Source organism: Stegodyphus dumicola, chromosome 2 (assembly GCF_044657685.1).
Source record: "Stegodyphus dumicola isolate Sdum_Otavi_A_Nest chromosome 2, ASM4465768v1".
NCBI classification, from domain to species: Eukaryota; Metazoa; Arthropoda; class Arachnida; order Araneae; family Eresidae; genus Stegodyphus; species Stegodyphus dumicola.
In genome coordinates this window covers 124330672-124341625 of record NC_140769.1, presented here as the reverse complement: position 1 = coordinate 124341625, position 10954 = coordinate 124330672, and the positions used below count along the sequence as shown (strand labels likewise).

The window sequence follows — 10954 nt, the reverse complement described above, 5'->3', positions numbered from 1 at the left end:
GAATAGCAACAAAATAAAAACTTAAGAGTTAATAATTTTGTAATACTTGGTGATGGTATTCCTCATTTATTGGCTTGTAATAATAAATTAAAATGAAAATTTTGCTTTGGAAAAGTTTTAATTAGTTCAATTTCTTCATCCGATTAAATATACTTTGTACGCATATTAACATTTATTAAAGGATTCTGTCTCAAGAAACTCTCCAGCAGTGCTCCAGGTGTTAATACTTCCCATCGGTTTACCACAGTGTCTGTTTTTCTTAAGAAACTGAAACGCCAGATTCAAATTTCATTTAAAAACATCTCAGTTTAAATACATTTCTGCTCCCTAAGAATTAAATTAATTAAACGTTAACAATTACATACTTAACTAATTATTTTTAGTTCAAAGTGTCTTTGCTCCTGAGGGACTATTGTTTTCGTTTTGCGATTTTGCGTCGAATCACTGCGTGAATGTCCGTTTGACTTCTCAAACTTTTGCCACCAAATATTATCGCCCTGTATTGAATTTGAAGGAAGTAAATAATGAAGAATCTGTTATGTTTCTCGCATTGTGATAAAACAACGGTACATAGAGCCATCCAATTTTGAATGACGTAATCCTACTGCGTATATGGGCATCTGGAAGTCAAATTTGAAATTTCGAATTCGTTTTATTATCAATTTCATATTTTTTCAGACATCAAAGAATTTTTGATTAAGAAAGTCAACGATTTCAAAGCGAGCAATGGCAACGTTGTACAGAAAAAACAGTTTTATCTCCAGCGCGCGAGAATGTGTATCAGAAATTCTAAATATAGGCTCATTTTAACATTACTTTGCGATATTGCTGTTGAACTGAATTTTATGGTTTAAGTGCGAAGAACATGATGTTTAATAAATAAAGGTAACACGCAAAATTTTTAAAAAACGCCCCTTCTGATGTAGTTTAAAATCTGAAACTTTACAGATACTAATTGTTTTTTTTTTTTTTTCTATTAGTACCTTTTGTTTTGCATTTACCACTTTAAAGACTTTTCGGTGCTTTTCCGTTTCGCCGGCGCAAATCTCGCTAAGCAGACTTTGTTGACGACAACATACATTATACACATAAAAAATGTTAACAAATGTTAGTTCTAAGAATTTTTCATATTGAAGGCATAAACATATTAATATGGTATAAAATTTTTTAAAAAGCCAATAAATAAAGACAATAAATTTGTAAAAAGACGTTAATTTAAGAATTTACTATGCTATCATGATTCAACATCCTGATTCGCCGGTTCCTATCACGTGACCCCAAGTAATCTCATCTCATGTAAACTACTCTAAAAACATAATTATCTCAGTAATTATCTACATTAATTTCAAGGGCCGGAAGTGGTGGCCATTTCATTAGGGAAGCACGTACTAGCTGATCACCGTTGCCTCCTATGAAGGAACGGACAGTCACAGCCATGCCTTCTCTGGGATTCGAAACCGAGCCCACCGCTGTGTCTTTAAGTGTTACTAACCACTGTACCAGCTGGGCGGCTGAAGAAGGCGTACCCAGGCAAAAAAAACAAGTACTTAGCATAAGAATAATCGACACCTTATTCAAAAAATACGGAAAGGTAATGAGCTATGCATAAACCCTAGGGGGCAGCACTAACCTGGGCGTTTGGGCAATATTCGACATTGGGATGGATGACAATTTTCGGGTTACATATAGAAAACACTTCGAGGAGTTGAATTTGACTGTTTCATTTCCCTCTTTACTTACTGTCATCGAATCACAAGGTGACCTTTAATAAGCGGTCGCTCACAGTAAAGACACTATAATTACACCTCGAAAAATCTAACAGTGGGCTTTGAAAGTGGAAGCCAAAATCTGCAAATCAGCATATCAATGAGATGGCAGTTTAAAACTTGGCGCTGATAAGAGTAATATTCTGGATAATGTTAGTCTAATTGTTACCAATTAAAAAACGAAAATGTACACAGATTTATTAGGAAATTCGAAACTAACACTACAGTGCTTGCACGTGCAGAACTTTTCTGGTAATAACACGGGATGCGAAGAACGCTTGTCACGAAATAACATTTCAATAACCCACATATTAAAAGTGAATACACTTCATATAACCGAAATGGTTCACATAAATTTATGCACTGATATGAGTTTAAAAATATTTCAATTTTACTATAAAATTCATGCATTCTTTTAGAAAAAAATTAATTAATTTCATATGCAAATCCCTGTTTCCATACCTAATTCAAATATCCTGCGACGTATATTTCAGAAGAAAGAAATTTCATGTATTTTGTATTCTTCATATCTATATGTGTAATGCAATACGTAATAGTAGGAAATTTAAACGGCGGAAAAAAACTTTAGTAATTTTCACTAATTCGAAACAAATGATTGAGGCCACAGCAGCCAAGTGGTATAATTGCTGAATACTGGCAGTTCAGACTTATATCCGAATGCAGGCAAACGGGCTGCCGGATGGGCGTTTTTGTTGATTTCTCCATGTGTATAGGAGCCAGTTTCCCTTAAAACGTCCTGCACTAAAGCATGGCTCCCTTCCAAACTATTTCCACCTGAAGTTTATTTATATCATAGCTCGAACACCTCTTCGACTAATTTTCCAAATTATCTACTGAAGTAGTTGTTTTTATTTCGCGTCTATGGCGTGGCGATTTTCACCTTAGCAATTCAATAACCAACGTCTAAGGGCACGCCTTCAAGACAAGCAGTAAAAGAGGACACCGCTAAAGGCTGCCAAAGCCAACTAAAATCAAAGACCAAAGATCCCTCTCATCACGCAGATAGCTCTTGTGTGTTTTCCTATAATAAACAGGACCAAATCAAACCAAATCAACCAAAACAAGTAATTAAATTGCGCAGATAAAAGAAATGACCAACAAAAATTAGAACACTAGTAATTGGAAGGAAAACAATATAATTTTTTCGCAAGGATTTAAAATTCATAGTTTTAAAAAAAATGCTTAAGAAATTTAATTTTAGATTTTTTTCATTTATTTTCCTACGCATATAGTACATTTATATATATAAACTTTTATTCCAAAGCGGAACGCCTCAGAAAGTAAAATATTTATGAAGTGACCGAATAGGGAGAATTCTCAGCTGCTAATGCTTTTGAATTTTAAGTGCACGCCATTACAAGAAGATAATTTGTAAGAATTTCCGCTATTTTCGAATGAAAAGAAAATGGTTTAAGCGGACCATGCTAATTATGGCAACGAACTTACATTTTGCCGTTTCCATTTGCGAAGCTGCATTCTACATATCGCGTGCGTGATTTTCTCTTAATGGAAAGAAAAAATGAATATTCGGACTCATTTGGAAAATGAAAATGCTTTCGCTTTTGTGCTTTTGTTTCGACCAGATGTGGTTTCTTATCTGATAGAGCTTACAACGCCATGGCATTTTAAACCTAAATTGAAATTCTCATCGACAAGCGTTTAGCTGAGTTCATGTATCCATTTAGTTAATAATGTAATGCTGTTTTGTAAAGGAGATGGAAGGAGTAGGTAAGAAGCCATACATGTGAAAGAATATTTGTATTTAATTTACTTCTTCATCCTTTGCCTTTCTTTCTCTCTCTCTCTTCATATATGCACTTATATATGTATATGTATATATAGAAAGAGACAAAGGGCCCTTTTTTGTCTTGTCTTGCGAAGTCAAGCGTTTTATGTTTTGCTTTATAGAACAAATATAAATATCCACTAAATGTAGCCATAATGATCAAAAAGCTGTTTAAAAGTTAGACTTCGCAATGTGTTTTTATAAAAATTGATTTTTTTGAAATTTAAAACTACTATAAACATAACATTTTTCTTATTGAAAACTTATTCTATAATTCGAATTATGTGTCTGCTACCATTAGTAGCAGAAAGAATACTGCATGAGGAGTTTTATGGTTACAGGTTTTGTGTCCACAAAAACACTGCCTAATTTTAACTGATTAAAATGAAATTTTTTTGCAGTATGTTTGGAGGTAAGATGTCAAAAGATGTAGTAACTCAAAATATTTTTGTTTATTCCTTACAGGTTGTATCATTTACCCTTTTTACACTACAGGGCACATTTACGAAGTTGTATAGGTGGCGTCAGTAGTCAAAAACGCCAGCGCCACCTACATATTTCATTAAAATCAGTCTTTCTTTTCAAACATGCATTTAACAAGGTATTTCCATATTTTTCCGACGGACAGATTTTAAATTCAAGACGGCGTTCTCCAAACAGCAGTGCAGCTGATGTGTGTTAGAATTCCACACAACGAAGAGTGTTGTTCAACGCGCGTTCAGGCACAAATGTGCTGTGGAACGACCTTCGGACAAGTCAAGTTTGAAGTGCTATAAGGATTTCATCGAAGAAGGGTGCATCTGTGACAAGCGGAAAGGGATCTCTGTCCGACCAACAGTCCTGTTGCAAGTTGTTGATCGTGTGAGGGAAACTTTCTCATTATTTCATAGCGTCTGAAATTTTTCAGATTTTAAATTGCGCCCAAAGGGCGTTTTTTAAATATTTTGTGTGTTACCTTTATTTATTAAATATATTATTCTTCGCACTTAAACCATAAAATTTAGTTCAAGAGCAATATCGCAAAATAAAAATAACTTGAAAATGAGAAAATGAGCATATCTTTAGAATTTCTGATACACAGTCTCGAGCGCTGGAGATATTTTTTTTTTTTTCTGTACAAAGTTGCCATCGCTCGCTTTGAAATCATTCAGTTTGTTAATCAAAATTTCGTTAAAGTTTAACAAAATATGAAACCGATAGAAAACAAATTCCAAATTTCAAATTTGGGCTTCCAGATACCCATTTTCATAGGAGGATTACGTTATTCAAAGTTATGAAAGATACCGTTTTTTATTACAATGCGAGAAACATACATACGTGTATGCAGATTCTTCCTTATTTAATTTCTTTAAATATAATTAATACAGAGCGATCAGGGCGATAATATTTGGTAGTAACAATTTGAAAAGTGAATAAATGCAAAATGGCGGAACGAAATTAATAGTCCTTCTGGGCAACTTGCCCCTTTGGACAAAAAAAAAAAAAAAAAAAAAAAAAAAAAAACATGTTCCACATAATGGCCATCATTTTCAGCTACCATCTGAAATCGCAAGATAACATGGTCCACAGCTGACGAAAGTGTGTGCTTGGAAACTTTGAACACGTGGAGTGAAATGCAGGCTTTAGGATGAAGTAAATCTCTTGGCTTCTCACAACTTACCATATGTTTCAAATGTTCCCGAAGCCAAAAATCGCATGGATTGAGGTCTGGGAATTGGGGAGGCCACACATTGCAAAAGTTCCGGCTGTTTCTGTAAAACAGTTTCATTACGAAAGCGCAATCTCTTTAGCTTATCGTCATTGTGACCAAAAGTACATTGAATACCACATTGAACCCGCTGAACACATTAAACAACACATTGAAAAGAGTCTCCGCGAAATGTTTCCAGGTTATATAACAGCTGCTGCAGGACGCCGTTAGAGATTTACGTTTTTACTACAGGTTTCTAAAGTGAAACGCCTTGTGGTAACTCTATTTGTAACTATTTCTTTTCACTGAAATGCATTCTCATACCTTCATTAAATCCGCCACAAAATTTCACAATTTTCTGATCACTGGTTTTGCTTGTAGGTAGTTTTAAATGGGGTTCTTTAATTATAGACACCCTGTATATTTAAGAATTTTTTTTGAAAAACTACAAGATAAAATGCTTTGTTATTCCTGTTTTTATAAGATATAAGATTATTAGTAATGTAAATGTTTATTGTATAAAATCCAATAGAGATCAAACGTAAGGGAAAGCCGTGTAGTCTGGATTTAATAATAAAGTTCAGTAATAACAGTTTCAAAGAATTAGTGAAAATAGAAAACAAACGAATTTTATTTTTTAAAATAAGGTCTCCTCTTCATAAAAATCACTTTCACACATTTACAGGTATTTTTATTCCAATGTAAACATCTTGATGCTTATTTTTACAGTTAAAATTCATGTGTTTCCGAAATTAATTGGAAATACGCAATTATGACATACATTTTTAAATATTAAGAAACATGCCATTCCAAATTGTTGTAAGCTTTCAGCTTAAATGAAGTTTCTTATTTTTGAATAAAATCTTTTACTCGCGAAGATTCATAAGTGATGGACTTGACATCGGCTTTAAATTAAAGCTTATCTAGATATGTTTGATTTAATTTGTAAGTTAAAAAGTACAATTTTAATTTACTTGAAGGGAAATTTTAATTCTCACTTCAACTGATTTACGCTTTATGCACAAACTTGTTGAACCGCTGCAATATGTTAGAGAGGATTTACGATCGCCTGGCTTTTGAAAAGAAACTCAAGTTTAAGCAACATGTTTTGAAAAGAAGTTAGTTCTGCCGAGTGACGCTTTTACAGGTTGGATCGAAACCAAAACGAGCTTGGAACGGGGCCAAGAGTTCTGAAAGGCTTCGCTGAGAACTTAACGAGGCATGCTGACCGTAAGAAGCAGGGGGACAGCCTTAGAGTTGAGGAACCGTTTTAGCAAACTCTTTTAACGTCAGTGCACTTATCCAGGATGTAATTTCTCCTTTCAACACGTAAACCTCATCAAAGATATATATTGTTTCGTTTTAGTTTTCAACGGCTGAGTTACGCTCAACGCAATTACTGCTGTAATGTCGTCACATATACATTTCCCCTTCTGATTAAGATTCCATGCAATGCCTATCCTTGGGTGCAGTATATCAGGGGGGCAAACCCTTTAAGGACTGTATCATACGAGATCATACTATAAACTCCCAAAGAAGCTTGAAACCACTAAAATTTTAATATACTGAATTACATATATTGAAATGACAGCAATTGAGATTATTAAAACAGCAGGCTTGGGAATAACATATAATATTTTCATTAACAAAAGAAATGGTAAATATATTTACGTGGGTACGGGTTCGTTATGAAATGAATGCACAAGTCCGATGAAAAATGAACAAAAATTTATTATTATCATAACAAAAATGCTTAAATTTTCTCAAATTATCATGCAGTATTACAATATCTCACAGTAGTTATCTTTTAACTACTCAAATGTCCAATAGAATGTAATTCAAAGCAGCTAAAGAACACTAATCCGCGAATACGCTACAATCAACAAGAGCAGTTTTCTAAACAACAACAAACTGAGATGTTTTCCTCCTTTTATAAGATTTTAAAATCACGCGCTAGAATTTTCCAGTACTTTCTCGAAATGAAAAAGAGATATTTATTTATTTAATGCACGAGCTCTTGTATTTTCAATTTTCCGGCTTAGCTTTCTTTTAATATTCGTCACGCGCTGCACTGCGCGAGAAATAAAACCATTTAATTTATAATTGAACTAACATTAGCTTTTTAAATACCAAATTCGTAACAATATTTTCTTTATTTTGTTTCTGCACTAAATCTATAAAATATTTAGCGTATTTTTTTATTTATAATTTATTTATAATACCAGTAAAGCAGGAGGAAGCTATCATGCCCTGTTTTCTTTAGCAATTTTAGAAGTTTGCTATCTCCCTTATCTTTGAATGCATTTTGCAATGATATGTTTTAAAAAATATATATTTGTTTTAAATATAAACTTTATATATACATATACATATCTATCTATCTATCTATATATATATATTTGCCCACGTTGCCAACAATTTGCCCACGTTCGAAGTCTGTTAACTCTGACATAATGCAATGACAATCTCACATAACAGTACTCCGACAAAAACCTGAACTGTTTAGCACATTTACGAAGTTGTATAGGTGGCGTCAGTAGTCAAAAACGCCAGCGCCACCTACATATTTCATTAAAATCAATTTTTCTTTTCAAACATGCATTTAACAAGGTGTTTCCATATTTTTGTCCATCCACTGTATATATATATATATATATATGCATGTTTGAAAAGAAAGATTGATTTTAATGAAATATGTAGGTGGCGCTGGTGTTTTTGACTACTGACGCCACCTATACAACTTCGTAAATGTGCTAAATAGTTCAGTTGTTTGTCGGAGTACTGTTATGTGAGGTTGTCATTGCATTATGTCAGAGTTAACAGACTTCGAACGTGGGCAAATTGTTGGAGCACGTATGGTAGGTGCTTCCGTAAGCAAGGTAGCCGAGGTGTTTAGTGTTTCAAGAGGTACTGTATCGAAGATTTATTCCGCATATTTGAAAAGCGGAAAAACATCATCTGCTAAATCACAGCGCGGACGAAAGTGTGTCCTGAGTGATCGTGACAGACGATCATTAAGGGCAATTGTGACGAAAAATAAGAAGACCACAGCTGCAAAAGTTACTGCTGAAATGAATGTTGTGTTTCCGAACCCTGTGAGAACCAAAACAATTAGAAGGGAGCTTCATAAACAGGGAATTGCTGGCCGTGCTGCAATTGAGAAGCCACTCATCAGTGTTGCTAATGCCCGTAACAGGAAAAGGGGGTGTTTAAGTCATAAAGGCCTGGACTATAGAGCAGTGGAAGCGAGTAATATGGTCTGACGAGTCTTCTTTCACATTGTTTCCCACTTCTGGCCGAGTTTACGTCTGGAGAACGCCATCTCAGGCCTATAATACAGACTGCTTGTTGCCAAGAGTGAAACATGGCGGGGGTTCTGTTATGGTTTGGGCAGCCATATCGTGGTTCTCTGCTAGCCCCATGATAACTGTGTCAGGGCACATGACTGCCAAGACTTATGTGAACATTTTGGCCTATCAGGTTCATCCCATGGTACAAACTTTGTTCCCCGATGGTGATGGTGTCTTCCAAGACGACAAAGCCCCTGTTCACACAGCTTACATTGTCCAGGACTGGTTTTCTGAGCACGAGGATGAGTTGTCCCATCTCCCCTGGCCACCACAGTCACCAGACCTGAATATTATCGAAACTTTGTTGTCTACATTGGAACGGAAAGTGCGTTCTCGTTATCCACCGCCAACATCGTTATCTGAATTTGCCACCGTTTTGCAGGAAGAATAGTATAATATTCCCTTGGCAAACATACAGGAACTGTATTTATCCATTTCGAGAAGACTGCAAGCTGTTTTGCATGCCAACGGGTTTCCTACACCATATTAAGCAAAGAAACATGTTTTTTTAAAGGTGTTACCATATTTTTGTCCAACGCTTGTATATATATATATGGTTTATGGTTTTGAACTCTACAAAAGAGTTAATCATTTAAAGAAATGTCCATTTTAAACACGCTAATATGTAATTATTAAAATTATTATTAGAAATTTTTCAGTTGTAATTAGAAACATAATAAACTAATGTATCAATAAAACGTGTTTATAGTAACCAAACTCGAATAAATAAATACGGTACAGCACATAGGTTGGAAACAAATTTTATAAATATTAAGTTATAAGGTATTTCTTCCGCCTTCATAGAATGCCTTCGTTGTGTAGTGGTCAGCACTCTCGGCGCGTGTTCGAGAGGTCCATGGTTCGATTCCCGGCGAGGCCATTGCTCATGTTTCAAGTCTCCTACTTCCAAAAAAACCCTAATATCTCTAATGTGGCACCTGAACTAAAAAAGGTGGTGGATGATGATTCTCCACCACCAAGATTTGGCGACTAGGTCTCCTAAACCCCAGTCGCCCTTTAAAAGGGGGAATACATAAGGTATTTCTGCCGCCTTCTTAGCATGCCTTCGTAGTGTAGTGGTCAGCACGCTCGGCTCGCATTCGAGAGTTCCGTGGTTCGATTCCCGGCGAAGGCATTGCTCATTTTTTATGTCTTCTGCTTCCAAAAAAAAAAAAAAAAAAAAAGCCCTAATATCTCAATAAAGTTACATGCGGCTAGGTTAGGTTAATTGATAAAGGCAAAGCTATTCAAGGGTTATCTGTCTATCGCAAGGAATGCCATCGTGGAGATTATTTTAAGTGAAACTGACTCGTATCCACATTACACTGGGGAAAATCAAAAAGCCAAACATGGAGCCACCCATTCGTCGGGATTCGATTCCAATTCGAACTACCAGCGTCCAGAGACTTTACCGCTCGTCCGTTGGTGGGTTAATAACATGTGGTGCAGGATAATTTAGTTTTTACAGCACCGAAAATTACTGCTCTTTCCCCTGTGTATAGAACTTCTGAAGTCCATAACATTATAAATAAATGCTTTCGAAATTTATTCTATCACTAGTTAATTTGGGGATTCAGTGCAAGTAGATAAAAGAGCTAATTACATCGTGGAAACTTTCTAAATGGCCGTTATAGAATGTGCAAGAATATTTAAAAATTGATAAAATGTCAACTATATACAATTTCACTAATTATGTACATACCATTTTGGTTTCATTATTTAAATTTGAGTATTAGAAAACGTTGAACATATGAGTTTAAGTCATATGTTCAACTTTCATAGTTATAGCTTTAGGGTTTTCCTTATTTTGCATAACAAATTTATCTTAAGTTTTCCTGTTCTCAACTTCCTCTCACATTCTCTCGCCAGGATGTAAATTTAAAGTTAAATGAAGTACTATTTAAGCGTGTGAATATCTCAGTTTATTCAGAGCGTGTTTCGCTAGCCAAGCGCACGTTTCGTTGTTATTTCGCGGTCACCCTAGTAAGCCTCTTGGCCTTATCAGTTTAGTATCACACCGGTTAGATTTCTATGAGGAGCCTACTTCTTAGGCGTAAATTGAAGTGCGTTTTTGTATTATTTATTTTCAGGTTTGACTTGTATTATAGTCTACGTTCAGATACCGCCGCAAGTGAACGGTGTTTTGTAACTCACGAAGTCTGTGCTTTTCTGTTAAATTAGTTTGATTTAATAAAGGGTTATTTTGCACCCTTCTTCTGTGTTGGTATTTAATTCACGCCTTTGCGAGAAATCGGCAGGTTCATTGCAGGATCTAAGTTAGTGTATATGGAAAAGTAGAGATAGGTCTTACATAGTATTCTAGCCACAAGACCGTAAAACT

At 35.1% G+C, this 10954-nt stretch overlaps 1 non-coding gene across 1 annotated transcript; it reads left to right on the top strand.

Moving 5' to 3' along the window:
* Positions 1 to 9675: 9675 nt before the first annotated feature.
* TRNAA-CGC (transfer RNA alanine (anticodon CGC)) lies at positions 9676 to 9748 on the top strand. The gene has a single exon. It is a non-coding gene; the product is annotated as a tRNA-Ala (tRNA).
* Positions 9749 to 10954: the final 1206 nt, after the last annotated feature.